Below are 26206 nucleotides of genomic sequence, written 5' to 3'. Positions count from 1 at the left end.
CAAAACAAAAAAACAGTATAGTTTGAAAGTTTGTTTACATTGACTTTAACAGTGCTTAATTTCAAGCCAATGAGCCTGAAGTGGCATTTGATAATGAGCAAGCTAGCAACTTCTTTTCCCTTAGTCCACAGTGCAAACACCGCAAATGACCCTGTGCAATTCTTCTACCATGAGAAAGGGATTATACAGTCTGCATAATTGCACTGAACAATCAGTTGTGATGAACAGCCCAATGTTGCCTGCTCGTTTTATAAATGCAAGAGGGGTTCTAAAATCCTACACATCTGTGTTTTTCTTTTGGGAAGCAGCTTCACCTAGAGGAGACAAAAATAAACAAGAATTTTAAATGAGGTGGAGCTATCTATGTCAGAGCAGTAGGTGGTCTGGGAACAGGCCTCTTTTCTGTGTGTTATCTAATGAATGAACCAATTTGCTTTCTCCTTAGGAGAAAAAAAATCAGAAGAGGATTTCATCCCACTTAATCAATATTAGTCAATATTAGTCTGCCTTGGCGATGCTAAAAGGCAATTAAAGTGCACACACTTCCCACTCTAATTCCACACTCATAAAGATCAAAGCAAATTACCATTAATGATCAGCTTCTCCCATTTGAACACTGTGGTCTACCTTTGGCAAAAATGAGCTACTTCAGGCAACCAAATAGCTATCAGAGAAATAAAATCAAACACTGTATTATCTCAACAGCTGTTGACAGTTTCTAGTTGCTTGCATGATGATGTGTCAGCATCTGGTATGGTACATGCCCTCGGAGATAGGGACTGCTACTTATTATTTGGGGAATTAGATTCCAGCACATACCTTTGTTTCTGCAGTTTCAGCAGAGCTTGTCACAAGTGTGAGCTCTGATCCATCTCTTTTGTGCAAAGTGACAAAAAGAGCATAACAGGAGAGACTGGAGGACAGCATAATTCAGATTCTTTGGCTGTAGTGCCGGTAGATCTAGTAGATCTAAAGGAAATGTTTTGATATTTTGGTGGTGTGGATAAAGGCTGCTTAATCTCCTTGCACCTGATGGAACTGTTCACACACTTGCTGGCATTTCAGTGGCCCACTTATTCTCTGAGATCCCAAATGTCCAGGCATGCAAAAAACACACCACCTGATTTTCAAGTGGTATGACTTTCAGAAAGTTGGAAATGTAGAATTCAAACCAATGCACAAACACAAGAAACACAAAAAGATCCATCTGCTTTTAATTTCTTTTCATGTCTCATGAATCTAACTCATTCTATCAGTTTCTGTTCTGCTTTCAAGTAGTAATTAAAAATGTTACTATTTTTTAAAGAAGATTGTATTGATCTAGAATCAAAGGGGACCTAACCTGTGTTTAAGCAGAGCTCTTTATTCAAGCTCTCATAGATTGCTGCAGCACAGCCTCCTCACCGTCCCACATTCCTCTCCCCTCCTTCTACCATCACAGACACAGCTAATTAACAGCTAGAAATGGATGCCACTCAGTTGCCATTTACAGATGTTTTTTTCAATGCCTTTGTATTATCCTTGTGGGTCTGATCTGGGTAGTTGGCTACAATCTAGCTAAGTATCCTTTTTAATCCCACTCAGATATATTAGTACACTCTGGCATTATAAGATATTTGGTTCAATGAGGTTTGGGGATGAACCATATGGAGGATCTCTGTACAGTCAAGGTCCATCTTTGAACAGCACTGCCTCTGATCTCAAAGAAATGTGATGAGGCTCCTGATCATTCATCTTCCCAATCATATCAATATCCAACAGGGCCTGCACAATTCTTACCATTGCACTGTAAGTGCTTCGCTATAATTAATCTCTTTGTTGCACTCCTTCCTGAGTGATTTCCTTTCTAACTAGATATTTCAAAGTAAGGAAGAAAAATGAGCCTTGAGTTGCAGCTACACTGCTGGCTTTATGAAGATACATTGTACTGCTGCACAAACAAATTCTCCAAACTTGAACAGCTTTCCTTGAAACTGCAGATATCAAGCAGACACTGTGAAAAACAAAATGATAAATTTTAAGCAAAGGAAATAAAAAGACCTCTTTTAAAGTCATATAAACTAATTATTTCTCATTCAAGCACATGCATTCTTTCTATCCTCATTTTCAACTAAGAGCAGAAGTAAAAGGATCAAGAATAAAAGGCTACTGAATGTGATGTCAAGGGTAAAATATCCAGAATCAAGAAAAAAAAGGCTACTGAATGCGATGTCAAAGGTAAAATATCCTCTTTGCATTTGTTCTCTCCTAGACGTCTCCCAAGGGTTGATAACACTGCATACTGCAAGTCTGACAATGACCCCTCAAAAATTGCTGTGCCTCAAAAATAGTACTAAGCATTGTCTGACTGCCCTGGAAAGTGCTCCAAAATTTTTGTAATCTCAGGACTGCCTGATCTGCAGAATGCAGTGCCTTTGGAAGAGCTCCATATAGCTTTAAATTAAGGGTCACAAAGAAGGTCTTCCAGTGAAATGAGAGTCCTCTATTTGCTTGAGTCAGACTCAGCACCAGACTAGACTTGGCTCTTCTGGCTCACATGGCATGCAGACCTACGCAGAGTAGTTCTCCTCTATCTGGGATGAGATCCACTATCATGCCCTTAATCCAACAAATGTATAAATTCAGATATTTTTCCTTTTGTTTGGCCCCGTCCATTTCTTAGACTGATCACATATCCCGAGGGGTCATTATGCAGAATTGCATGCTGTGGCCAGAACAGAAGGTGCATGCAAGGTAATGTGTTGTTCATCACCTTGTTTTGTTGTCTTCTTATCCCTTGCCCAGGACAGGATATTATGAGTTATGACATCTTTTGCCAAGATTATTCGTAGATGCCATACATCTTTATCTTAGGTACAGAAAAAGTTATGTAGATCTAGCTGGAGCAGCCATTGCCTTTATCTCAATTACTATTCTCATAGCTGAGACATTATTCTGGTAAGTGTGAGCACTCCCAAATTGTTTTTGCTGCAAAATTAGCCATTGGATGACCTCTGGTTTGGGGATCCTTCGGGCTTGGAGTTGTGAGAATCACTGTCACCCAGTAATCCTTCAGCTTCCAACAAGAATATCAAACATCCCATTGTAGTCGAACACATGTGAACAAATTGAACGTATGCTCTGCTTACATTTTTTTTGCATATGTGACTGATACATCTTGATTTTTTCACGCTACACCTACCTGCTATGTAACTAAAGTAATTTCTCCAAACTGATATTGTTCTATGTCCACAACGAAAGACACCATTGAGCTTGATTTGTGGCATGGGCTAAAATGAAACTATACCAGAGCTTTATACTTTGTCTTTTTTTTCTGAGTACTTTCTCATCATTCCTCTGTGTCAGGATCATAAGAGTCAGATGGAGACACCATTTGTGTTTCAACTACATGTGGATGCATGTGCAACATTCTACAAGAATATCTCTCTGTTCCTTCACATGGAGTCATGCTGCCTACTGTCCTGCTTTTGTGCCAAGAGTGATAGATGAGAAAAGTATTGTGTTAAAAGTTCATCAAACCAGATAGCACAAAGAAGTGCCAACTCAGTTGAGCTTCTTTTTCTCTGAAATTTCTTGAGGATGGTAACCTTTTAGTCTCAAACAGCTATGGTTACTATACCTGTGCTGCATCAGAGAGATAAATCCGCCTGTACCTATGTCTTGTTGGCTGTTATTTTTTTCTTTCAGCTAGAAAATGATCTTAGTTTATTCTCACCCTTCAGGGACAAGTATATTCTCATTGTTTTCAGAGCTTTAAAGTATGTTTGTTTAGAGATGTTTTCTCCCAACATGTAAATTTAAAAAATGTTGATTGTGCAGAATGAAAAATGTAGTACTCTATTTCTCTGTTGTCAGATTTCATGGCTTCTGGGGAAAGGCGACAAAATCTACCATTGGACTAACCAGAATCTCAGAGTTATACCCATATTTTTTTCCTTTTTTATTTTTTTTTCATTTTTAACATAAAAATCCTGGAGAAAATCTGTGTGCCCAGATTGTCAGCTGAAGTCACATTCTTCAGACTGCTACAAAGTGCAAAGAACTACTCCAGTTTGCATCAACAGTAGAGCCAGTTTGCAAACGTATTTTCTCACTGCTATCCTATTTTTCTCACATTACTCTAGTTTTATAATATATACTTTTTTTTCTGGCAATATCCACTGTTCTTTAGGCATTTTACTAATACAAGAAGAGGAATTACTTTGACCAATAAAATAAAATAAAATAAAATAAATAAATAAAAGGAGAAGGCGTGCTAATGTATACAAATCATAAGCTCTGCAACTGCTTTTTTAAATTAGAAATTATCACAGATTAGTACACCCCAAGCCATCATTTCCAAGTAACTGCAGTTCTGAGAACTGGCTGACTGGCAGAGCGCAGAGGGTCGTCATTGGCGGTGCAGAGTCTGGTTGGAGACCTGTAACTAGCGGTGTTCCTCAGTGGTCGGTGCTGAGTCCGGTCTTGTTCAACATCTTCATCAATGACCTTGATGAGGAGATAGTGGCCACCCTTAGCAAGTTTGCTGATGATACGAAGTTGGATTGGCTGACACGCCTGAAGGCTGTGCTGCCATTCAGCAAGACCTGGATAGGCTGGAGAGCTGGGCAGAAAAAAACCAGATGAGGTTTAACAAAAGCAAGTGTAGAGTCTTGCATCTGGGGAGGAATAATGCCATGCACCAGTACAGGTTGGGGGATGACCTGCTGGAGAGGAGCTCTGCAGAGAGGGACCTGGGTGTCCTGGTGGATGACAGGTTGGCCATGAGCCAGCAGTGTGCCCTTGTGGCCAAGAGGGCCAATGGCATCCTGGGGTGCATTAAAAAGAGTGTGGCCAGCAGGTTGAGGGAGGTGATCCTCCCCTCTACTCTGCCCTGGTAAGACCTCATCTGGAGTACTGCGTCCAGTTCTGGGCTCCCCAGTACAAAAAAGACAGGGATCTCTTGGAAAGAGTCCAGAGGAGGGCCACAAAGATGGTGAAGGGCCTGGAGCATCTCTCCTATGAGGAAAGGCTGAGTGAACTGGGTCTGTTCAGCCTTGAGAAAACAAGACTAAGAGAGGACCTGATCCAGGTCTATAAATATCTAAGGTGTGGGGGGCAGAATGGCGAGGCCGGACTCTTTTCAGTGGTGAGTGGAGACAGGACAAGGGGAAATGGCTGGAAACTGGAGCATAGGAAGTTCCACACAAACATGCGCAAGAACTTCTTTACAGTGAGGTGACGGAGCACTGGAACAGGCTGCCCAGGGAGGTGGGGGAGTCTCCTTCTCTGCAGATATTCAAGACCTGCCTGGATGCCTTCTTGTGCGATCTGGTGTAGGGAGCCTGCTTTGGCAGGAGATCCCTTGCAACCCCTACAATTCTGTGATTTTGTGATTCTGTGTTATTATAAAGATGATAAATTAACATTTTAAAATTGCTGAGAATTCTAGGAAGTATTCAGGAGCCTTGCAAATACATGGCTTAAGTCGTGTAAGTAAGACTAAAAGTAAGACTATTATAAAGTAAGACTATTATATTACATTAAGTAGCTGTCAAATCTGTGGTAGAAGTTCTTCCGTGGGTTTAGTTTTGACTGTTGTTTACAATGTCATTGTTTTAATTACTTATTGTGACCCACTGACTTCAAAGCAGTTAAGAAAAAATGACACATATGCAAAGACAGTTGATGTCAGTAGATAGATGTAATGCTCAGATTAGGGATAACTATTCCTTATCTGTAGCCTTAGGACAAGTTCTATCCTAAAATTCATATGCATAGATACCACTGATGGAGACCTAATTCTTCCCTAACCTCATCATAAGCAGATATCTCTGTCAGTGAAGATCTTGCCTTGCACTGGAGGTATGAAATAGTGTTCAATGCTGTGAGACAGAGAAAAGACATGTTAAGATAACTCCATCTTGTTTGAAAGCTGCAGATTGAATTATTTTATCTATAATAAACAATAATCAGTATTATATCAATTATTTTTTTCTTTTACATTTTTGGATTTTAGAGTGACTGTCCTCTTCCTGCAGTCCATCAAAAGTATTCCCTTAATATTGTTGCTCTCCCGCACACTTCATGCTGGCATGACACAAGCTATGATGTACCTGACCTGAGAAGAAGCTGTTCAAAGCAAGGGGACAAACAAAATCACAAATATTCATAAGAGAAACAACTGTGCTGTTTCAGTGCAGCAGCTGAGAGCTATCAGGGTGGGTAGGATGCAATACACAGCAGGGTTTTGGACAAACACTGCCCAAGGTGGGCACCAAATGGGAAAGAGACAGGGAAAAGTGACTGATGAATAAAGAGAAGCAAGAGAGGGAGACAGAATGAATCATAGAATCGCAGAATCGTAGAATGGCCTGGGTTGGCACAAGGCAGGCCAAGAAACAATGTATATTGTGTCAAACTGTGGGTAAATTAGGGAATTAGATGAATCTATGACAGAGAAAGAAATAAAGACTTGTCACTAAGGAAGATATTCACCAGGAGAAAAAAAAAAAAAAAGAAAGAAAACACAAAAAACTAGTTTAATAACAGCCTACAAATTCCATCTGAGATCATTCTTTCTATATTTCAGAAGTGGAAATTGGACAAGTAGAATCAGTTTCACCTAAATGCATGTGTCCAAGTAAGGTCTTTTTCTGGAGGGCCTCAAAGACCTTTAGTCTCTCAGCTGAAAATGCAACTAACTGAAGCACCTCTGTCAGATGACTTTTTCACCAGGGAGCTATGTTTATTTATCTATATTAGGCACCTATATAAGATCCCTAAATTAAATGGACAAATCTCATACAGTGGCACTAAGGGAAATGAACAGCATCATGCTGATACTGTCATAAAAATAAAAGAAACCACAGGATATTCTTGTAGTAACAAAGTTGTGAAATACTGAGGGTTGAACTTTTCTTTGATCTTCTCATACTTCGTCAGAAAAGCCCTTCTGGAACAGCAAAGCAGAACAAGGACAGGCAGAACTCTGCCTTGCTCCTCTGCTCCCTACTCCTTCCTTTCCTGTAGTTTTGGTGACTGAAATCAGCTGGGAAGGGAAATCAGATGAGAAGATGTCTAACATCTCTTTTCTACTCCTTTCCCACAAGAGTAAGAAACAGAACTGTTACCCTGTCTGGATGGGGTTATCTTCTTACTGCAAGATTTCAACACTGAATAACAAAATGAATTTCACTCTACTTGGAAGCACTAATTTACAACTAACTAATTTAATGCTGGAATACCACAGAATTGGAAACCAGAATCTTAGATTTGCAAAAATATCAGATTGCTTTGGAAAGGAAAAGGTAAGTCAGGCCAGATCACTCCAAATAAGTGCAGGAAAGATTGAGACATGCAAAAAGATTGGGGTTGATATGACAAAATATGGTACCTTCAGAGCAACTTGGGCCTGAGATCATTAAGCTTTTTACTCTGAAGTGGCAGAACAGAAGCATACCTCTAATCTGCATGGTACAGAATGAATACAGTCACTATGGTACTGAATTTATTTGCTAATTAATGTTATCTGTCTCTTTTGTTCTCTATCTGGAGCTTTGCCAGTGGATTAGCAAAACTTCTGCACAACCTCAAGACCCTGACGCAAAAAGCAGATCTGTGTTACAGCACGAAGGGGGATGTTGGCTAAGGAACACAAACTTAGGACACAAACTTGGCAATGAAAGTGTGTGAGGACTTTCCCAGCCAATGCATCTTCCAGGACTCTGACACTTGCTGATGAGAACACCTCAGTGCTGAATATGGACCACAGCAGTGTGCGTCTTCCCTTTCAACAGGGACAAACTTGGCTCCATTATCAACTTAAATAACATTTCACAGCCCTGTGACTTCATGGCCACATCACCTGCCTTGAAACAACTGGTCCTAAAGGAAGAGGTGTTCAAGGCCAGGTTGGATGGGGCCATGGGCAGCCTGGTCTAGTATTAAATGGTAGAGGTTGGAGGACCTGCATGCTGCAGGGGGGTTGGAGCTTGATGATTCTTGTGGTCCCTTCCAACCCAAGCCATTCTGTGATTCTATGAAGAGCAACAACTTTTGTCCTATCTCACTCCCTGCCACTGGTAAATCTCCGTCAATAAATTTACACCTGCTTGAAGATCACTAGGCAAATGACACACGTGCCCAGCCATGTTAAAAATATCCTATAAAAATGGAAACACCTGTTCATTAGTAAAACTCTGAACACTTAAAGTCTCGTTAACTTGGTGAATTCTGATAACCAACCCTGGAACTGCTATTGTGCACATGGCTCCCAAACCCTACGTAGAAGGCAACAGAGATGTAATTCTTACAAACAGGAAAGGTAGCAGTTGCCACAGGTTAGGCATTACCAAGTACTGAAGGGCTTGGATGTGAAGATAGGTCACCAGTGATAGAAAAGAAGGGAAAGGGAGTGTCAATGAGGAAACGTGTTTGAAACAGGAATATGTCTATCACAGCAATATTTACATGAATATAGTTGAGGGGCCCTGAAAAAGGAACTCCCTATCACATTGTTCAGTTGATTTGTTTTCTTAGACACAAGTTATTTTTTCATATGAAGGAGAAAAATTTCACCCTTCTGAGAGCTGAGAAAACTTTCCCCATTTATTTCAGAAGAGCAATTTGGAAGATTCAGGAATCATTTCCAACACAGTTGATGTCACTTTTTTTCTGTTTTACCTAATGTATTTTTATTGATTTAAATATAGCATTACCAAAACTAATTTAGGGGAGAAGGATGTGGAACTGTCTATTATAATTAATTTATCTGTCACAATCTATATACCTGCTACAATCTCTATTTCAATATTCTGGTGTATTGCCACTGACAGATTATTCTCTGAAGATTCTCCTGTATCAACAGCAAAATGCTCTTGTGATTTATTCTATCACTGCTGGAGAGAAAAAAACACATAGACACAATGCCTAGCTGCAGTTTTTGTTGGGACACCATACAGGCTAAAGGCAATGTTAAACAAGCTGGTGGTTTCCAGAAACCTGACCTTGCAACCATTCACCTGCCTTGCTTATTCACCATCAGCAGTGACAGTTCAGGTGCCAATGAGTAGTAACTCCAACAGTCAAACCACTACTAACAGAGGCAAGTCCTGTCTGTGTCCAAGCATGGACCAATTTGACGTGGCTGATGTACCATGGCTTGGAAACAATTACTTGAGGAAATACTCCATTTCTTCTTCCCTGAGAGGTTCTTGTCAGCTGCGGAGATCTAGGTATTATTTCTTTCAATCTATCTGTTGTCATTAAGGCCAGTACCTTGTGCTTGTTTTCTATAAAGCAGAGGGAATGTGCTTCATGTAGCTCATGACTCCAAAAGGGTAGAATGGGAGTGAACTGTGTGCTGGGCCCTTCTGCAGTTTATGGTACAAACATGTCTACAATGATATGCTTTCCCATTTTTGGGACTAGAAAGATGCTACTGGTTCAAACAAGCCAGTTCGTGTTTATTTGTATCTTCCTACACAGAGTGTGCTGAGGCCCCAGTTAACCTTGCCAGTGAGTCAGAAGGCTGCTGACCACAGAGGGGCCCATCCTGTCTACATGATTTAGTTGGAACTCATTGTTTCCTGAGGTGAAAGGTCAACGTTTTGGTTTGTTTGGCAAGGTAGGGCAGTGTCACTGCACTCCCAGAAGGATGAATGACCTTGGGTGTTCCTCACGGTGGCTCCTGAGAGCACAATGAACATTTTGGAAAAGCCAGAAAAGGGTTAAGAAGTCTGCAGCATCTTAGAAATGCTGTATATACTTTAATGGTTGTTACTGTTTCCTTCTCTTCTTTTCCAGCTGCCTTGTAAGATCTTTACTGGCTGACTAAGTAATGTAGGAAGAGCAGCATATCTACAGTGACAATAAGACAAAAATTATCCTCACGTACATCTATTGAGACAGACGAGACATCCTGGAGGGCAGTGTTCTTGGTGGCACTGGTCCCTGCACCACTGTCACTTCAGCAGAATTACACTCTGTACCAGGGTGTGTGAAATCACACTCATCTCCCATGCCACATCTTCTTCCTTTCCCTTAACTCTCAGAGGCAGTTTCTTGCTTTTACAATTTATTCCTTGCTAAAAGGCAAATGACTTCATGGGTTCTCTCTTCAGCTTGTTAATATCACTTGTGTCTCTATGGGTGGAGGACAGATTTACCCCTTCCACTAAGGAAAGGGATTAAGAAACTCAGATATGGCAGAGTAATGGAAAGAGATTAAAGAATTCAAACAATTGGTACATGGGTTACAGCTCAGTTCCTATAGCATATGAAAGTGCTTTGGAGAGAATTTGAGAGGTCAAAATACACAATTACTTTCCACCACGTTTCTAGTTTTCCCTTGCTGCTGTAGAAAAGCACACTAGAGTACTATTTTCCACTTCTACTTCAAGCAATATTGTTTCTCTCATTACAAAACCACTACACAAAAATCTGCGGTATGCCAGGTCTAATTCTGCTCTCTCTTACACTTCTGAAAAGCAATCACCAACTTGAAGTGCAATAACTCCTAGATTTTACGCCACCATGGAATGTGAGGAATGGGAAGAAAGACAGAGTCCACTGTGCTGGAGGAGAAAGTGTTCAACTTTACCTGGTCAGACTCTTTCCTTTTAAACACAATACTGAAGCAAAGAATTATTTTAAAACAGTTTGACATCATTATACTGCAGTAATCTTCCAAAATCCATGCTAAATCAAATGCTGAGTGTACAGCCTCTCATAGTTCCTTGCAGCTATGTTTTCTATGATTCTCCAACTGCAGTAATTTCCCCATCCTTCTCTAGAGAAATTTCTTTCTGTATTTCCACACCGTTGTTTACAATTACTTCAAAGTGTAGTAACATGGAATAAGCATGAAAGTCTGTGCAAAGATCAATGAGGACCATCTTAATGTTTGTTTTGTGTGCAGTTAAATCTTACAAAAATATAATTCCAAAAAGTCAGTGTTACAGAAAACGTGCCTCCATTGCAAGCCAGCACTCACAAAGCTTGATGCATGGTCTGTGGCAAGGTCAAGGGAAGTGTATTGGAGCCCAGAGGCAGTCATACACAGCAAATAGATATGCATCACCGCAGCTGATACTGCTTTCACATCACCAGCAGTCCAGGAACTGAGCTGGGGTCACAATGACATGCAGTGTAAAGCAGCATGGAATTAGACCCTTCTTGTTCCAACCTGATGCAAGAATCTCCAGAGAGGAAAGCATTTGTAGTGCACAGTACCATGTTTTTATCGGTCCAGTAAAGCACAAGAAGCATGGTAAATATTTTCAAATGCCAACTACTGGTACTCTATCCACAATTTACATAAATAGAGCAGATGAAGGACTCTAGAAATTGGATGTCTCGTCAGCTGTCTGGCCAGTGGTTAAGCAGACCTCAAAGCTCAATACTGCCATCATTTTGCACACAGCATGGATATCGTACCTCTCTCCTGAGCAGTTCAGAGACCTGCAAACACCAGCTAAATCTTTGTAAATCCATGTGAAGCAGGTGTAACCAGTGAAAGAGCATTCTCAATGCAAGCAGGAGAGCTAAGCCCACCAGAATATTAGTTATTTAATTCTTGGTCCCACTACAGATCTCATGATACGCGTCTTCTGAATGCTTCTGCTCCTTGAGCCAAGAGATTGCGCGAGAGTATTTGCCCCTTTCAGGAGTGAAATGGTATATTTGTATGTTTCTAGAAGGTGGCATTGGGGACCTGAAAACAGGACTCCCATCAAACTTGGAAGCAAAGAAGGAAAGTGGTCATAAGACTATTTTTGTTTTAGATCTCAAAGAAAGGGAAAGAGGCGGTTAATTAATTTGCATACTTGGACTTGGCAGGACTGTGTAAGTTGAAGAAAGAGGCCAGAATCTCACAGGAGCGCTCCAATGCAGCTGGCAAGAAATCCCAGACATTCTTACTACCCAAGCCCTGCATGCAAATTGCTTCACTGATCAGTATGTCTGATTTTTTTCTGAAGATGCATACTGATTATGGGATTGGAGCCTGGGCTATATTTATTTCTGTTTTTGTTTTCTTCTTGTCCTGACACTAATATTTCTGTCACTACATGTGCCATGTCTCCATATAGCTTGCAGAGCTGAAGTGCCTAGAATGTTGCAAGAAATGGTTTTAAATACTTTGAGAGAAAACAAAATGGATTTAATGACATCAGAGTGACTCAAGATAGCCATGAGTTTTTAGGATAAATTATTAGTCTTCTACAAAAGCTCCAAACAAGATTTATATATAGCTTGCAGAACTCTCAAGGAGTATTGAGGCTAAGGTCTTACAAACCAGTTTAGAAGAAATTATAAATCTAAGTGAGCACATCTGGACATGAACCTTGTCATTTTTTGGAGATCAAAACAGTATTTATTATGAGAGTTATAAAACTTTGGACCCTATTATGTATTAAAGAAACCTATTTACAACCACAGAGTTAAGTCTGAATTATTGGGCTTATTCCATGCACTGCTTCTGCAAGATTTATGCCTTGGTCACTTTACCACTCCTAGAAACTCGTCATTCATAACCACAGCAGACAAAAAAAAAATTCTCTTCTGTCTTTTTTGTTTGTTTGTTTGTTTATTTTTAATACATTCAATCAAGATTCAGAACTACAGAGGTGGAAAAATGTTACTTTTGTTTTAGAAAAAGCTTGCACTTACTGAAAGAGATTGTGACCATGTTTAGCTTTAGAAATGACTGAATTTTAAACCGATTCTACACATCACGTGCTAAGGTCCCTGAGGAGTTTGGACTCAGTGTTTACAGTATTGTTCTTCTAATGTAAATGGCTAGGAATCATTTCCCACGAAAAGCAATTGTTGCATGTCATCTATAATGTAAAGGGTAATATTCATGAAATGATTTTCTTGCAGCCTGTAGAATTAACTCATTTGAATAAAAATAATTTCAAATTTTGCCATTGAAATTTGAAAAACATTCAGGTCAACAAAAGCTCTGCTCAAAGCTCAAAGCCATTCCCAACTCAGAATTCCCATCTCCTACTATCCAAAGCTACAAGACATCACATCTTTAGAGAATTAACTGATTGTTGATATCTGCATCACATAACCCCTGGACAAACAATCATTACTTGTCTTTACAGACTGAAGGATAGCCAGGATATAGAAAGCCTGGATTATAGCTAATCCAAGCAATTCACTGCTGTTTTGAAATGAATTACAAATGTGAACCTCACACATTCCCCTGGAACACCACAATAGTTGTTTTTTAAGTTCAGATGCGAGATTTCTGAGGAAAAAAAAAAGCCTGTGGGTTTTAATTAGTGCTTATTGCAAGTAAACATTGTCTGAAAGAACTCTCAGTGTTGTAGATTTGTGTCCTCCTCATATCATACCTTGACTCTACTAAGCTCAAGTATTTTCACTTTGTGGAACTAAATGTATTTCCCATGGTTTTCTTTTGACAGACAGAAAATCCTCTCGCAATAGGGGCAGTTGGATTTTGTAACAGTGAAAATCGGGAGCTCATCAGTGCCTCAAGCAGATTCACAGACCACTTCGCAGGCAACAAACGACACTGAACATGTCTGAGCTACACTAATATCCACAACCTGAAGACCTCCTTTCAGGTAATTTTATGTCCTTTCTGTTCCCCTAATGAAGGATCTTTGCTATGCTAACATGTGGTGTGATTCTGAAGATGGTTCTGTAAGACCTGGGAGGTTCCCTCAGCACGTAAAATCTACAGGCATGTTCTCAGAATTTCTAACTGAAATTAATCATTTCAGCCCCAATCAAAAACTGAAATTGGGTTGGGTGAACTTGTTCAGCTCTGAAAAAAAGAAAAAGTCTGCAAATTGTTGTTCTGAGACAGTGAAAAGGTTCATTTGAGAAATTATTTTTTGAAAGAACAAGCATACTCAACTTGTACACAAACAGAGAAGGACTGGTGGGAGATGTGGAGGTCAGGGACTGTCTTGGGCAGAGCAACCTCGAAATGGTAGAGTTCTCTTTTATTGGTGATCCTATGATTCTATGTTTCTACTGCACTCAGAAGCTCAATCATAATTCCAATGACTTGGAGTCTTTCATTTATTTAATGTCTGAAAGCATGAGATGAAGGCCTCGGTTTTTCCATGTGAAAGAAGACTCAATAGGAAAACTGGGCAAGACATTTGCTGTCTGGATGATCTGACGTGCAAATTTGAAGTGTGTTTGAGTGTTAGTAAGCCAAGTGTCTGGTAAATTCCTTTCTTATCAAGTATAATCTTCTAACTTGGAGAAGTTATCCATGGTAGAAAATGTTGATTTTGAGCCCTTAGTTAAACAAGAACAGCTTCTATATTACTAAACTAGGGCGCACAGAGAATTAAATGTTGGAGCAGGGAGAGGTTAGCTTTATGGCTGTTAAATGTGCGTCAGAATTCCATAGCACTGTGAACCAGATCCAACACCAAGCTCTTCATTTTGAAGGCAGTAGAATTTCTATGGTAAAGCCTTTAATATATTCTTCTATGTCTTCTGTTTCTTTCTTTTGTTCTTTGCACGATTTTGTATTTTGCATGATAATAATAAAAATGTCAATATTCAGACAGCTTATTTCATCTAAGTATCATGTTGATTTATCAGAATGTTACTGGTGTCAATGTCATGATCCCTATCTATCTAAGCCAAACCTGAGCGAGCTTTGGAGACTGTGCAAGTACAGATTACGTCTGGTTTCCTTCTGATTGGTATCGATGACCATGGAGTTCTTCTGACAGTTTTGATAGCTTCAACAAGGATGTAAAAAACACTGTACATTCAAAGCTCTGTTCTTTCTTGGAAATGATCCTAGAGAGAGTACTGGGCAACTGTTTATCTGTCTTCAGAGCTAGATTGTAAGCTTCAGGGCATTCTAGCTTCCTGTGCATTCCTGATCAGTGTGTGCATCAGGATATCAATTGCACCCACTGTGCATGTAAACCTTGAAGTGTGTTCCCCCATATCCTCTTTCCCCATTTTCCCACATTACTTGTTTACCTATGGCCACATTACTGCAAGAAACAAAATTGTCACATGGGAAAATGAAAGGTGACTTAGTAGGTATTCACAACCTCAAAAATAAAATAATAAAAAATTACGAGACTGCTTTCTCTGACAGTGCAAAATGTCATATCTTTGCAGACTTCACCTGGCCTGTGGTTTTGATTTGAATCTGGCATAATGCCTCTCATTGTGTGGCTGACTTTTGAAATGACTAATTTATTTACACTGTAACTGTGCCCTGAGCTCTCTGCAATAGAACCAGCAGGGAAGCTGCCCTAGCTCTCATGCCAGAGGAGGGCTGAGAATGGCAGGAGGTCTCTGAGATCAACTCCTCCGTGATTAAAGGGAGGTCTGAAATGAGAACAAAGCTTCCAGCCACTGTTTAAATGGCCAGGTCCCATGCAGAATTGCAGGTAGAACTGAATGGACAAAAAACTCTCACGCTGTCAGCAGAAGGGTTCAGCTGGTGCCCATGAGGCACTGAAAAAGTTTGGCTGTACTGGCAGGAGAGTGCATAAAACCCATTAGCAAAATGTGCCCTGTATGGCATCTGCATATGGCCCAGTGTAGTCATCAACACCTTTGCTGCCAGACCTGCTAAGGGAAGTTCAGCAGTGAGAAGGTTAGACTTAAGTGGATTTAAATAGATTGAAATGTATGATAGGAGTATTCATTCTTAATGTAGGCATAATCATTTTCAAACAGAAAAAAAATGCTCTTGTAATTGTATGAGAGGTGATTCTCTGTGGAGAGAGTGTTTTTGGAAGTGTGGCTCCAATCCTCATCAAACATTTCATGTGCATGTATGTCTACATCAGTAATTCAGACTAATCAAGTTTGAAAGTCTCCTCACTTCCGCATTTACTTTTGCAAGACCATAACCAGCTTTCCCTTGGAAAGAAACGAGAGCCAAATGGAAGTGATGTAGTTCTCAAATTGCATTAACTTGTAGAGCCTTGTGCACAAAAGGACCACTCACAAAGCTGTTCCTATGAGGCATCACACAGAGTTTGGCCCTTTTTATGAAACTCATTACTTAACAATACATTATTGTATTTGATTGAGCTGGCACAGACATGCTTGGCAAGGCTGTGCAAAAAGTCTGTGTTGCCACGCCAAATGTTTTTCAACCTGTGTGTGCCTGTGTTCAGGTCTGATAAGGTTATCTGTAGCGCATATGCTCCTTGTTAAAAGGTTACATTCTTATACTGTCCATACAGGCTTGAGAGAGGTTACGTTCAATGCTGAAAAAGTTCATCTGAAAGGGCAAGTCTACCCTAGCCCATGGGTAGATTGAGGGCTCCCTGCACTACTGTGTTTATGTATCTATGATTTGTGCTTCCCTGGCTGCACCATCTTCCCAACTCAGTAGGACAGTGGGATGGGGCCTCATTCAGCCTCATCTGCAGTCTATTTGGCATGGCACTTACGGAAGCAGAAATGTCAGTTTGCATATTATGGGGCTTGATTAAGTGATTGAAGTTACTCCCTCACATCTTACATGCAAGCTTTAACCACTGTACAGAAAAGTGGGCTTTGCCTTTCTCAAAGTTGTTTTAGAATGAGCCTGGACTGAGTGAAGGCTGTCCATGTACACTGAGCAAATGCTGAACATGCCTATTCACCATGACTGGCTACAGCTCAGTCTTAAAGAGAAGGCTGTAGGTAGAACAAGGTATTCAGCTCAGCAGTCTTTTTTGTCCATATTTTGTATTACTTTGAACATATCAGTCTTATTAAAACAATGCTTTTCTGACATTATTAGAGACTTCAGAATTGCAACTGCCCCGTTTTTGCATCTGGCACTCCAATAGATATTGTGTACCCAAATGCACATTTCTGTCATTAGAATGGAATTCCTTAAAGACATGTGGTGTAAAATGTCAAGTTTGCTAACTTTACATTAGTTTTCCAGTGATCGGAGAGAAATTTCTTCCTCTACTCTAAAAACTGTTCCAGTTTCTAACCAGCTTATTTTCACCTGCCTTTGTCTCCATCAATCTTCCTTCCACCATTTTGTCTTTTCCGTACATATATGTGTAACTGCAGGGTGTGTCCTGGGTCATCCTGCTTCCTCTTCTTCCAAGATCTCTTTTCCCTATTATCCATCCCTAAAAGCAATTCCCTTGCTATCTGGAGGACTCCCAAGTCTCTAATCAGAATTCACTCCTCCCATTCTTTCAGTGTCTTCCCCAACCATTTCTGACTGTCTCTGTCTTGGCAAAATAAAATCTCTGAATCTATTGTACCAGTTCTTACCAGGAAGGTCTTGTTTGCCAGCCTGAGGACAGGAAAATACGTGTTTTTTTCTTTTTCCTTTTTATTGCTATATCCCACAGAAAACTGTTGTTAAGAAACAGCTTGTTGTTTAGGCACAGCTGCTCTTCCTCGGCAGTAATAGGAGTTTTCCTTCCTTGGTTGAGCAAGACTTTTTTCCACTGAAGAACTGGTACAGAACACTTCGCTAAAAATTTCAGATGCAGGTCCTTTGTGAGTTCTTAGCTTCAAAAGCAGGTTGTGGAGAGGAAGGAGTCTCTGAGTCGTATGCTGACCGGATGCGTGGCTCTCAGTGCCAACTCTGATCGCTCTACGTAAGCAGCTATAGCTGTGAGAAGCTTTTCTTGACCCTAGGTTTTCTTGGCCTCCCCTTCAATTATTTGACTGAACTCAAATATGTCTCTGCCTTTCTTATTTAAACAACTCCAACCTGTTTGCCCAGGGAGACAATTGCTTTAGTTGCTTGATCAGCATCAGTGGCAACAAGCTGCAGAGGAAAGTGGCTGTGTCTGTTCTGCTGCAGTCTCCTGTGATAAACTCGTATGTCTGTCTGGTGTAACCCTACACAGGCCAAAGAGCGCAGGGCAAGGACTCTTCTCACTCTACAGAATTGATGGCATTCAGACTTACAGAGCAGCTTCATATCTCCTCCTCAGATGAGAGCTGGGCCATCAATTCGTATCTCTTGTGATACACATATTTATGCTTGTACATGACTGTAGCAGCAGTTGCTGACCTTTGAGTACCCAGAGACTTAGCAAAAATGCCTTCAGAAGCAGCTTTCTCTGCACTCTTCCCCCACTGCCAGATGTGGCTTACAGCCACAATCCAGTCCTTAGATTGCAAATGACTTGGAGTGGGAATTATGCTTCTCTTCTATGTTAAATAAGAGCAACCTACACTGAGCGTGCTCATTAAAAAATCATGTTGTTCAACACTGATCCCTTGGGCTATGGTTAGAGCTCCACAGTATAACTTGCAAGAGACAAGTTGGATTCTCAGGCTAGCCAGGCTCAGGAAAGGAAGAGCAAAACAGCATTTTGGAAGAATAAATGGCATACCTATGGTGGAACAACGAGGCAGCCTTCTATAGAAGATGTTCTTAATGACATGATTCTTTAAATTAGTCTAGGAAAGATCCCAACAGCTATGCAAGTGTGACTGTTTCTGTCAACCAGAAAGATAAGTTATTGACTAGAGTGCATCACAAATCACATTAAAAACAAATTAAACAGTACCTTATGCCACTGCTACAAGGTATATTTTCCAGCTTTCCCTGTCCAGGAAGCCTATCCATCTATAAAGACCGCATGAGTAGGTGAATAAGTGACACAAGAAAGAGAAAAATGACTATGTAGCTAAGCCTATTGTGCATCATATTAACTTCATAAATGGCTCTAATGATTCTGCTATGGGTGAAACACATGAGGGAATTAGCAGAGATAAAAGATGTTAAACCACATAACAATTTAAGGATACTGGGCATAAAACAGAAGCACCAATTGGGCTGAAAGCAGGATGATGTCCTGGGGAAATCACTGAGGTTTTTTTCATCCAAAATATTAGGAACCTTAAGAAAAGAGAACAAGATCCCACCCATAGTTGCTTCTTCAGCTGTTTTGAAAACCCAGCCTTGTCTGGGACTCTTCTTTCATTAGATATGTTTCTGTGGTAGCCTGCTAATCTGGATTATCCATCTCTATCTGCATGAGAATGTATCTCAGAAAACAACTAAGGCACAAAAGAGGAAGGAGAGAATATGACAACTTTCTGAGGGAGGGGCTGCCAAACCGATTGCAGTAATACCCTCTGTATTCCCCATTGAACAATTTGTGGGTGATATTAGTTAGGAAAGGTTCTCTGCATCACAGTAATGGTGAGAGAGCACAATGGTTTGAGCCTCAATGTTCCACCAGTGTGAGCTGAAGAAGGAAAAGAGAAACTTCTCCATTGTTAAGACTATAAGTGTGTTACTCATTGTTGGGATACAAAAGGCTGAAGCTTTAAAAAGCTGGCAGAGACACAGACATCATAGAAAAGCAATGTCTCTGCTGCAGTCAGAGTGCAAGATTAAAAGGATATGTGTGACACAAGGAGATCTGAGGTCATTTAGAGCTGCATTTCTCCGTCTGTGGTCTGCAGAATAACAACAACCTAATATACTCAGAGGTGACCCTCAGAGAGAATCTATTTAAATGACAGAAACAATATAATTTCTCTTTTTTTTTTTTTTTCTTTTTTTTTTTTCCCAGTTCATGCAGGTAAGTATGACGTTGAAATAAGGAGAGAAAGCAAGAAGTACTCAGAAATCCCTCAGAGTGACTCCTGGGCTGTACATAAGCTTGGCTGTGGCAGTGCTGCATGAACCAGGCCATGACTGCCTGCGGAGTAAGCAAGATCAGAAGAAACTCAGAAACACTCAGCCCTGCAAACAGTTTAGCAGCTCATGCTTTTAACTTCTGAGAGGTTTTTTTTTTCCTCCAAGAAGGTTATTGCATGGATATAATTGTATATCCATGAACTCTAGATCACATACTGATGATCATCTGTGCTTTTAGCAACCTGTTGCCTTTATAGTACTCCTTTTCTTCATCCCCCTCAGTGAGGCAGACACAAACCTGCTACTTTCACGGGCCCTGAATACATGAAAGAAACTAGCACCTGTTTTATCAGAGGGCAGGCGAAGGAAAAAGTGACCCAAAGTCACAGCGTTTTTCTTTTGCACCAGCACAACTCCGTTAAGGACATAGAGTTTGCCCTAGGGCCTACATAGGCACAGCCTAAGAGCAGAGGCAATGCACATGAGGGTCTCATTTGCCCCGCAGAAATGTTGTGGCTCAAAAGCTGACTGACTAGCTAAATCACTCTCTTTGCAGTGGAAAACTGGCATGTTACCAACATTGTTGACCTGATGCTTGGGCAGTTTTGACAGCTGGGGCATGTAAACGGTATTGTCCTAAGAAAACAGCCTGTGCAGCATATGCAGTCATGCTCTGTGTCACCGACAGCTATCTGACTTTGGACCAGCACACAAGGGATCCTGCTTCTGACTCTGAATCCAGAAGGGTAATGGGGCACACATCCCATCTTCCCTCCTGGAAGCCTCAGGCACAGTCTGAAGGACTTCCTTGCTTGTGACTGCGAAGATAAGTGTTCAGACCTAAAAATACCATCAATTTGGCTTGCCATGGTACCATCTGGAGATCGTTTGTAATTACTATAGCTCATGGGTTAGTGCACACCCCTTCCAATAGCTGGAGGAGAACTACCATGAAAATGGCATCTTTATTTATAGCAATGAAAGTGCTACAAATTTATGGCTAGAAAGTGCTTAATTGGTTAAAAAGCTGCAAAATTGCTTTTCTTAATATAGACTTGAGTTAAACAACAAAACTGGAAATAATTATCAGAAATATATTTTAGAAATGCAATATTTTATTCATCTGGAAGCAAATAAGTTACTTACTAGTGAATGAAAGGAGAGCAGGGTGTTGTCCTTTCCATGGAGTTCTCTTTCCCTGGAGTTATTTTATGCCTCAAATGATAAAAGACATTTTGCTGCTGCTCAATAGGAGAAAGCAAGATTGTAGTTCAGAATATGCAGGCACAAGTGAACCAGTTTTTTCCAGCTGGAACTAGGTTGTTGCTATAGCAACATCCAAATGATAGACAGATTTTTTGAATGTGCAGTGGTCTACTGTGATAACAGAGCTTCCAGGATTTCTACCAAATAGCTTCAAACTTACTAGAGTGCAATAACACCAAATGCCACGTCTCTGAAATAACACAAGCAAACAAAAGACAGCGCAATAACAAAACCATTTTTCACCTAGCTTTCAAATGAAACCCCCCACTTAACACGTAGCGTTTATATTCCTAGACAATATCTTCCTGCCAATCCCTTTTCAGTGCAGTGGCATACCAAAAGACAGACCGCATTCCAAGTTTAACACCACCTACAGACCCATTCAGTGTGATGGCATGCAAAGTGATGTGCGTACAAGGTGTGAGTGCCTTCAGTCTTTTTTTAGGCTGCATGCTGCCTGCACATTGCTGAGAATCCCGTTGAGTCGGTGAAGTCACACAAGAGCACACCACTCACTTCATCACTATGTTTTGCAGCAGAGAGACCTTGAGGATTAAACGGCTTAGCACGTGGTGGAACAGATATATTCACAAACAGTCCAAAGACAGGTTACCCTGGGCCACTTCCATGAAGAATGAAACATATCTGCCTTGACCATGTCCCCATTGTAGACAGTGGGCGCGTGGTTTTCACTCAAAGCAGCTTTCTCCTCTGCTCATTCTTCCTGCCCTGCTCCAGGGGGGGGAGGGTCCAGGATTTTGGTTTTCCTGGAAGAAATCCCTTCCTGAGCACAGCCGGGATTCATGAGCATTGCAGAGACTGTTTGACTGTTCCTCTTCATCATCCATTAGCTCTCAGTGGGAGTGCTACTGCACTGTCTGCAGTCTGCATCTTACAAAGGGTGTTTAATGTCCTTTTGTCCCCAGTACCCAATCCCTCAGGAAGCTTTTCTCCCTAGGAAGCTGCTGCCAATTATATTGGTGAAATCTTTCAGTGAACTTAGCTGGATATGTGCAAAGTCATTTTTGTCCCTACTGGCACATAGCTGTAAATTCAAGACAAGTTTTGACCTGTCAGTGTGTATGAAATTCAGTTTGTACTTAGATTACCCTCTGAGCCCAATTAGTATACTGACTTCATCCTCACAAGAGACATGGAACATAGATATGATAGTAGATTTAGAACAGAATCAATAAACAAAAGAGTAACTTAGTTACTCTATTAAATAGTCACATACATTTAAATTTTGGTGTGCTTTTTAGTTAACTTACTACTTGAGGTTGCGTTGGATATTTTTTCTGATTGTTTATGTAGTTTATATAGCTTTGATAATGTTCTGCAGTAGGGCTCAGCTAAATGAAAAGATGAACTGCCTTTATGATTCACAAGCCACTCTGGATAATTAATTACTCAGCATTTGTGGCTTGCCATGTGGTCATCAATCGTTCAAAAAAATTCACATTTGTAAACACATCCTTTGCAGCTGGTCTTATGTCAGACTTCAGAGTGACTAGTGGAGATATCAGAGAGCTATAAATGTTTTCCTTTGAAATTTACTGGTTGTACTCCAGTTTATCTCTTGTGGGAAAAATTAAGCAACAGATGTGGGAGGACAGGAGCACTGAGGAAGACAGGTAAAGTATCTTGAATGGTTCTCAGATTCACTTTCTTTTCCCAATTTTGGTCAATATATCTTGGAATCCGTTACCCTCTCTGTTCTGACTTAGTCTGGGAGCAAATGCTCCTTCTGGTGGCTTTGTGAAAAGTCTGAAATACAGATAGGAGGAAAAAAAAATCCTGAAAGAATCAGTTTATTTTTCTTATAAAACCAATTGTTTACTGACTTACAAAACAAATTTTGTAACATCATCTGATCTAAAATTTGTCATGCTGGGGATGAATTTTGCTACATGAGGCAGTTGGACTGCAACTAAATGACTCCAGCACTGCACAGTCTGAGTTCATCACTACTCAGGGCTGCTCGATGTCCTGAAAGAGGCAGATATCACATGAGGAAAAAAAAAAGAGTCTGCTCATACAGTTGAGAACCAGATAGACTTGTCTTCATGTTTATTGAGTGATCTTCATTCTAACATTTCCTAACTTTCAAACACTTTCCATTTCAACCTGTACATTTTGTGCAAAGCTAAGGGCAGTCACTATATGTAAGCATGTATGTATATAAATTCAGACAGTGTATGCAGTATCTATTTTTACAAGTTATACAGGAAACTAATCAACCCTCCTATTTAAATTACAGTGTCTGTTGGTTTCCCCCAGTTGCTTTTCTAAAGAGTATATACTGTTGCTCTTAAAATCTGATACTGGCTACTATGACATAGGACAGAACTCTTATCTGCCTTAAATACAGGCTTCAGCTACAGACATGTTGAAGGACAGATATTCAGAATAAGAAGGACCTCCCTAGTTGACATGGAGCATGCAAACATCTCCACAGTCTGTACTTGGACAGTAACTGCTGTTAGGAAGAACGTTGGAGAAACCAGAACAGAGGTGTTTGGCTACAGGTGCACACTCCTGGCTCATGTTGAGTTTTTCGTCTGCCAGGACCTCTAAGTCCTTCTCCTCAGAAGTACTCTCAAGGAGTTCTCCCAGTCCATATTATACCTGGAATTGCCCCAGTCCAAGTGAAACACCTTGTTGTTGGCCCTGTTGAACCTCATTAGGTTCTCGTGGGTCCCCTTTTTCAAGGCTTTCCAGGTCTCCTTGAATGATGTCCCTTCCTTCCTGGTCCACCTGAATAATGTCAACTGCACTACTCAGCTTGGTGTCATCAACAAACTTGAGGAGGGTACACTCAATCCCACTACCCAGATCATTAATAAAGATGTCAAAGAGCATCAGCCCCAAGACAGACCTTGGGGGACACTGCTTGTCACTGGCCACCAGCTGGACATAGAGCTGTTGACTACAACACTCTGGCTGCATCTGTCCAACTAATTCCTTATTCACTGAATAGTCCATCCTTCAAATCAATATATCTTTAATTTAGAGATAAGGATGTGGTGTGGGACCATGTCTAAGGCCTTGCACAAGTCCAGGTATATGACATCATTTGCTCTCCCTTGTCTACTGATGCCGTCACTCCATCATAGAAAGCTATCGGATTGGTTAGGTATGATCTGCCCTTGGTGAAGCTGTGCTGGCTGTCATGAATCACCTCCTCATTTTGTATGTGCCTTAACATAGCTTCCAGGATTATCTGTTTTGTGACTTTCCCAGGCACATAAATGAGGTATGCAGACCTGTAATTTCCCAAATATTCCTTATTACTTTCTCAAAAAATGGGAGTGATATTTCCCTTGGTGAACAGGTTAAGAGAGCAGGGTGTTTTGAGGGGACTCTGGGCAAGCACTGTGCAAAGGAACATGTGGACCTATTAGAACAACAAAAATTTCATGCATACTACTGTAAGACATTTTTTGCTTATGTGAGATGGAGGTCAGAAGTACATTGGTTGTGCTATGCAAGATTCACAGGCTTGTGTGCTCAGAAGCAGTACTGACATACTCAGGAAGGAGAATCCAGGGGGAATACATCAATAGCACTGCTTTATGTGTTATGAAAAACCTTCTGAAAGGTTTAACATAGCTATTTAAATTAATGCAGTGAATGAGTTTCAGCATGAATTATTTCCCACTCCTACTGATGCACATGATAAGGGAAGAGATTTTGCATTTTTGCATTGCTAAATACAGAGGGAATGTGGGTCAGAGATACCTTTGCATATGTGGACTAGAGTTGGCAGTATACAGGAGTCCTGAGTCACTTCCACTCAGAAAGCCACCACTTGTTTGCTTGCCATTTAGGCCTGTCCTATGTTAGAGAAAATTTATCCTGCTAAAGCTATTTTCACTAGTGCATAGTAACAATTATAATTGGACTGGGACTCAGGGAAGTAAGAATGCCTTCTATACTAGAACAGCTAAAGCTGCAAGACTTGCTAATGTAAGTAAGCCTTTAAGATGCATTTTTCCCTCTCTGGGTGATTCCATCCAAAGCAAAAAGGGACTGTTTTTCCCAGTCCCTTCACTGCCACCTGGAATGGAACTGAGAGAGGTAGAATTAAAAATGGAGGGGTCATGAGATGGATGTGTGTAACAAGACAAAATCTTCTTAGTTCTAAAACTTTAGAAATATACTTGGATTCTTTTTGGGTACCAAACTGAGTATCTGGGCTCTGTAATAATGGTTTCATATTACCAGTTCGATCACAGTGGTGAACGTTGCTGAAACTGTATTTATGAATAAGGCCAATGGATTCCGTCTAGAAATAAATTTGTTGTGTGAGCTTGCTCGCCCTGCCCCAGCTAATTCACACCAAACTCCCTGAAATCACTTCACATACTCTCCTGCTGTCTTATTACCACTGCAAAATTGTCTGCCCGTGGTCTGAAGGACATTTCAGCTTCAGGTTTGCCAAGTGCACAGCGCCTCAGCATAAAGGGAACAGACAAGAGAGAATTTACTTTAAGTTGAACAAACTTAATTACACAAGGAGAACTTTTCTGGGAAAAGCTCTTGGCTTTTCCTGATTTGGAAATTCTTTTTGCTTGATTTATTTTTATATTCCTTTTAAATATGCATGCCGCAGCTCAGGGCTTGTCTTGTGACAGGTCAGAGCTATATCTACCTGGTCAGCACAAGCCACATCAGCCTAAGCCACACTCTGACAACTCCTTCAATTTCCCAGTTAACTTCAATTCAAGGCTGGTTTCTCACTGCTGCCATTGGTCTACTGAGGACATGTTTGAAGGGGAGCATCCTTGAATCTACCTTTGATCATGCTGAGGTTGGACCTAAAGACCAAATGTGCCAAATGTGCATGAACAAGCCACTCTCCCACCTTTCTGCCTTTCAAAGTAAAATTTGATAGAAGACCCAAATTCTTGGTTTTGACAGGAAACTCTAATTCTCATTAATCTATCCACTTTTAAAAATGTGGGCAAACTATTTATCTTGATCCATCTGTTTGAAACACCTTTAAAAAACTATCTTTGTACCAAATTTTCTACCTATGGATGTACGCCAGAAACTCTATAGACACCTACGTTCTGGTATCTACAAGCAGGTGTTTATATTTAAGTTAGATCCTTAAACTCCCGTTGTACTCAGTGGAGAGTTAGTCAACAGTGGCAGAGCACAGGGAGTGAGAATCACATCAACCTGAAATAAATACCTATGAGATTCTCAGTGGAATTACCTTCCAGACTCTATTGAGTGTGCAAAGTTAGAGAAGGAGAAAAGAACATGGCAAAATCAGACAAAACAATACGATAACTATTGAGACACTTTTTCTGACTCAAGGCAAAGAAGGCATTAATTTCCTAGCTTTTTCCCCAA

At 40.5% G+C, this 26206-nt stretch overlaps 1 protein-coding gene and 1 long non-coding RNA gene across 2 annotated transcripts in view; one reads left to right on the top strand and one right to left on the bottom strand.

Moving 5' to 3' along the window:
- LOC125688153 (uncharacterized) overlaps positions 1-20832 on the bottom strand; it is a 41433-nt gene extending 20601 nt beyond the window's left edge. The window contains exon 1 of the long non-coding RNA XR_007374624.1: positions 20723-20832. This is a non-coding gene — a long non-coding RNA (uncharacterized LOC125688153). The remainder of the gene's footprint in view (positions 1-20722) is intronic.
- ST6GAL2 (ST6 beta-galactoside alpha-2,6-sialyltransferase 2) overlaps positions 1-26206 on the top strand; it is a 173940-nt gene that overhangs the window by 74394 nt on the left and 73340 nt on the right. Inside the window, exon 2 of the mRNA XM_048933746.1 lies at positions 13419-13580. The gene's annotated coding sequence lies outside the window, so the exon portion shown is untranslated. The remainder of the gene's footprint in view (positions 1-13418; positions 13581-26206) is intronic.

The sequence above is a fragment of the Lagopus muta genome, chromosome 1 (genome assembly GCF_023343835.1).
Source record: "Lagopus muta isolate bLagMut1 chromosome 1, bLagMut1 primary, whole genome shotgun sequence".
In the NCBI taxonomy this organism is placed as follows: domain Eukaryota; kingdom Metazoa; phylum Chordata; class Aves; order Galliformes; family Phasianidae; genus Lagopus; species Lagopus muta.
This window is presented reverse-complemented; position numbering and strand designations above follow the sequence as displayed.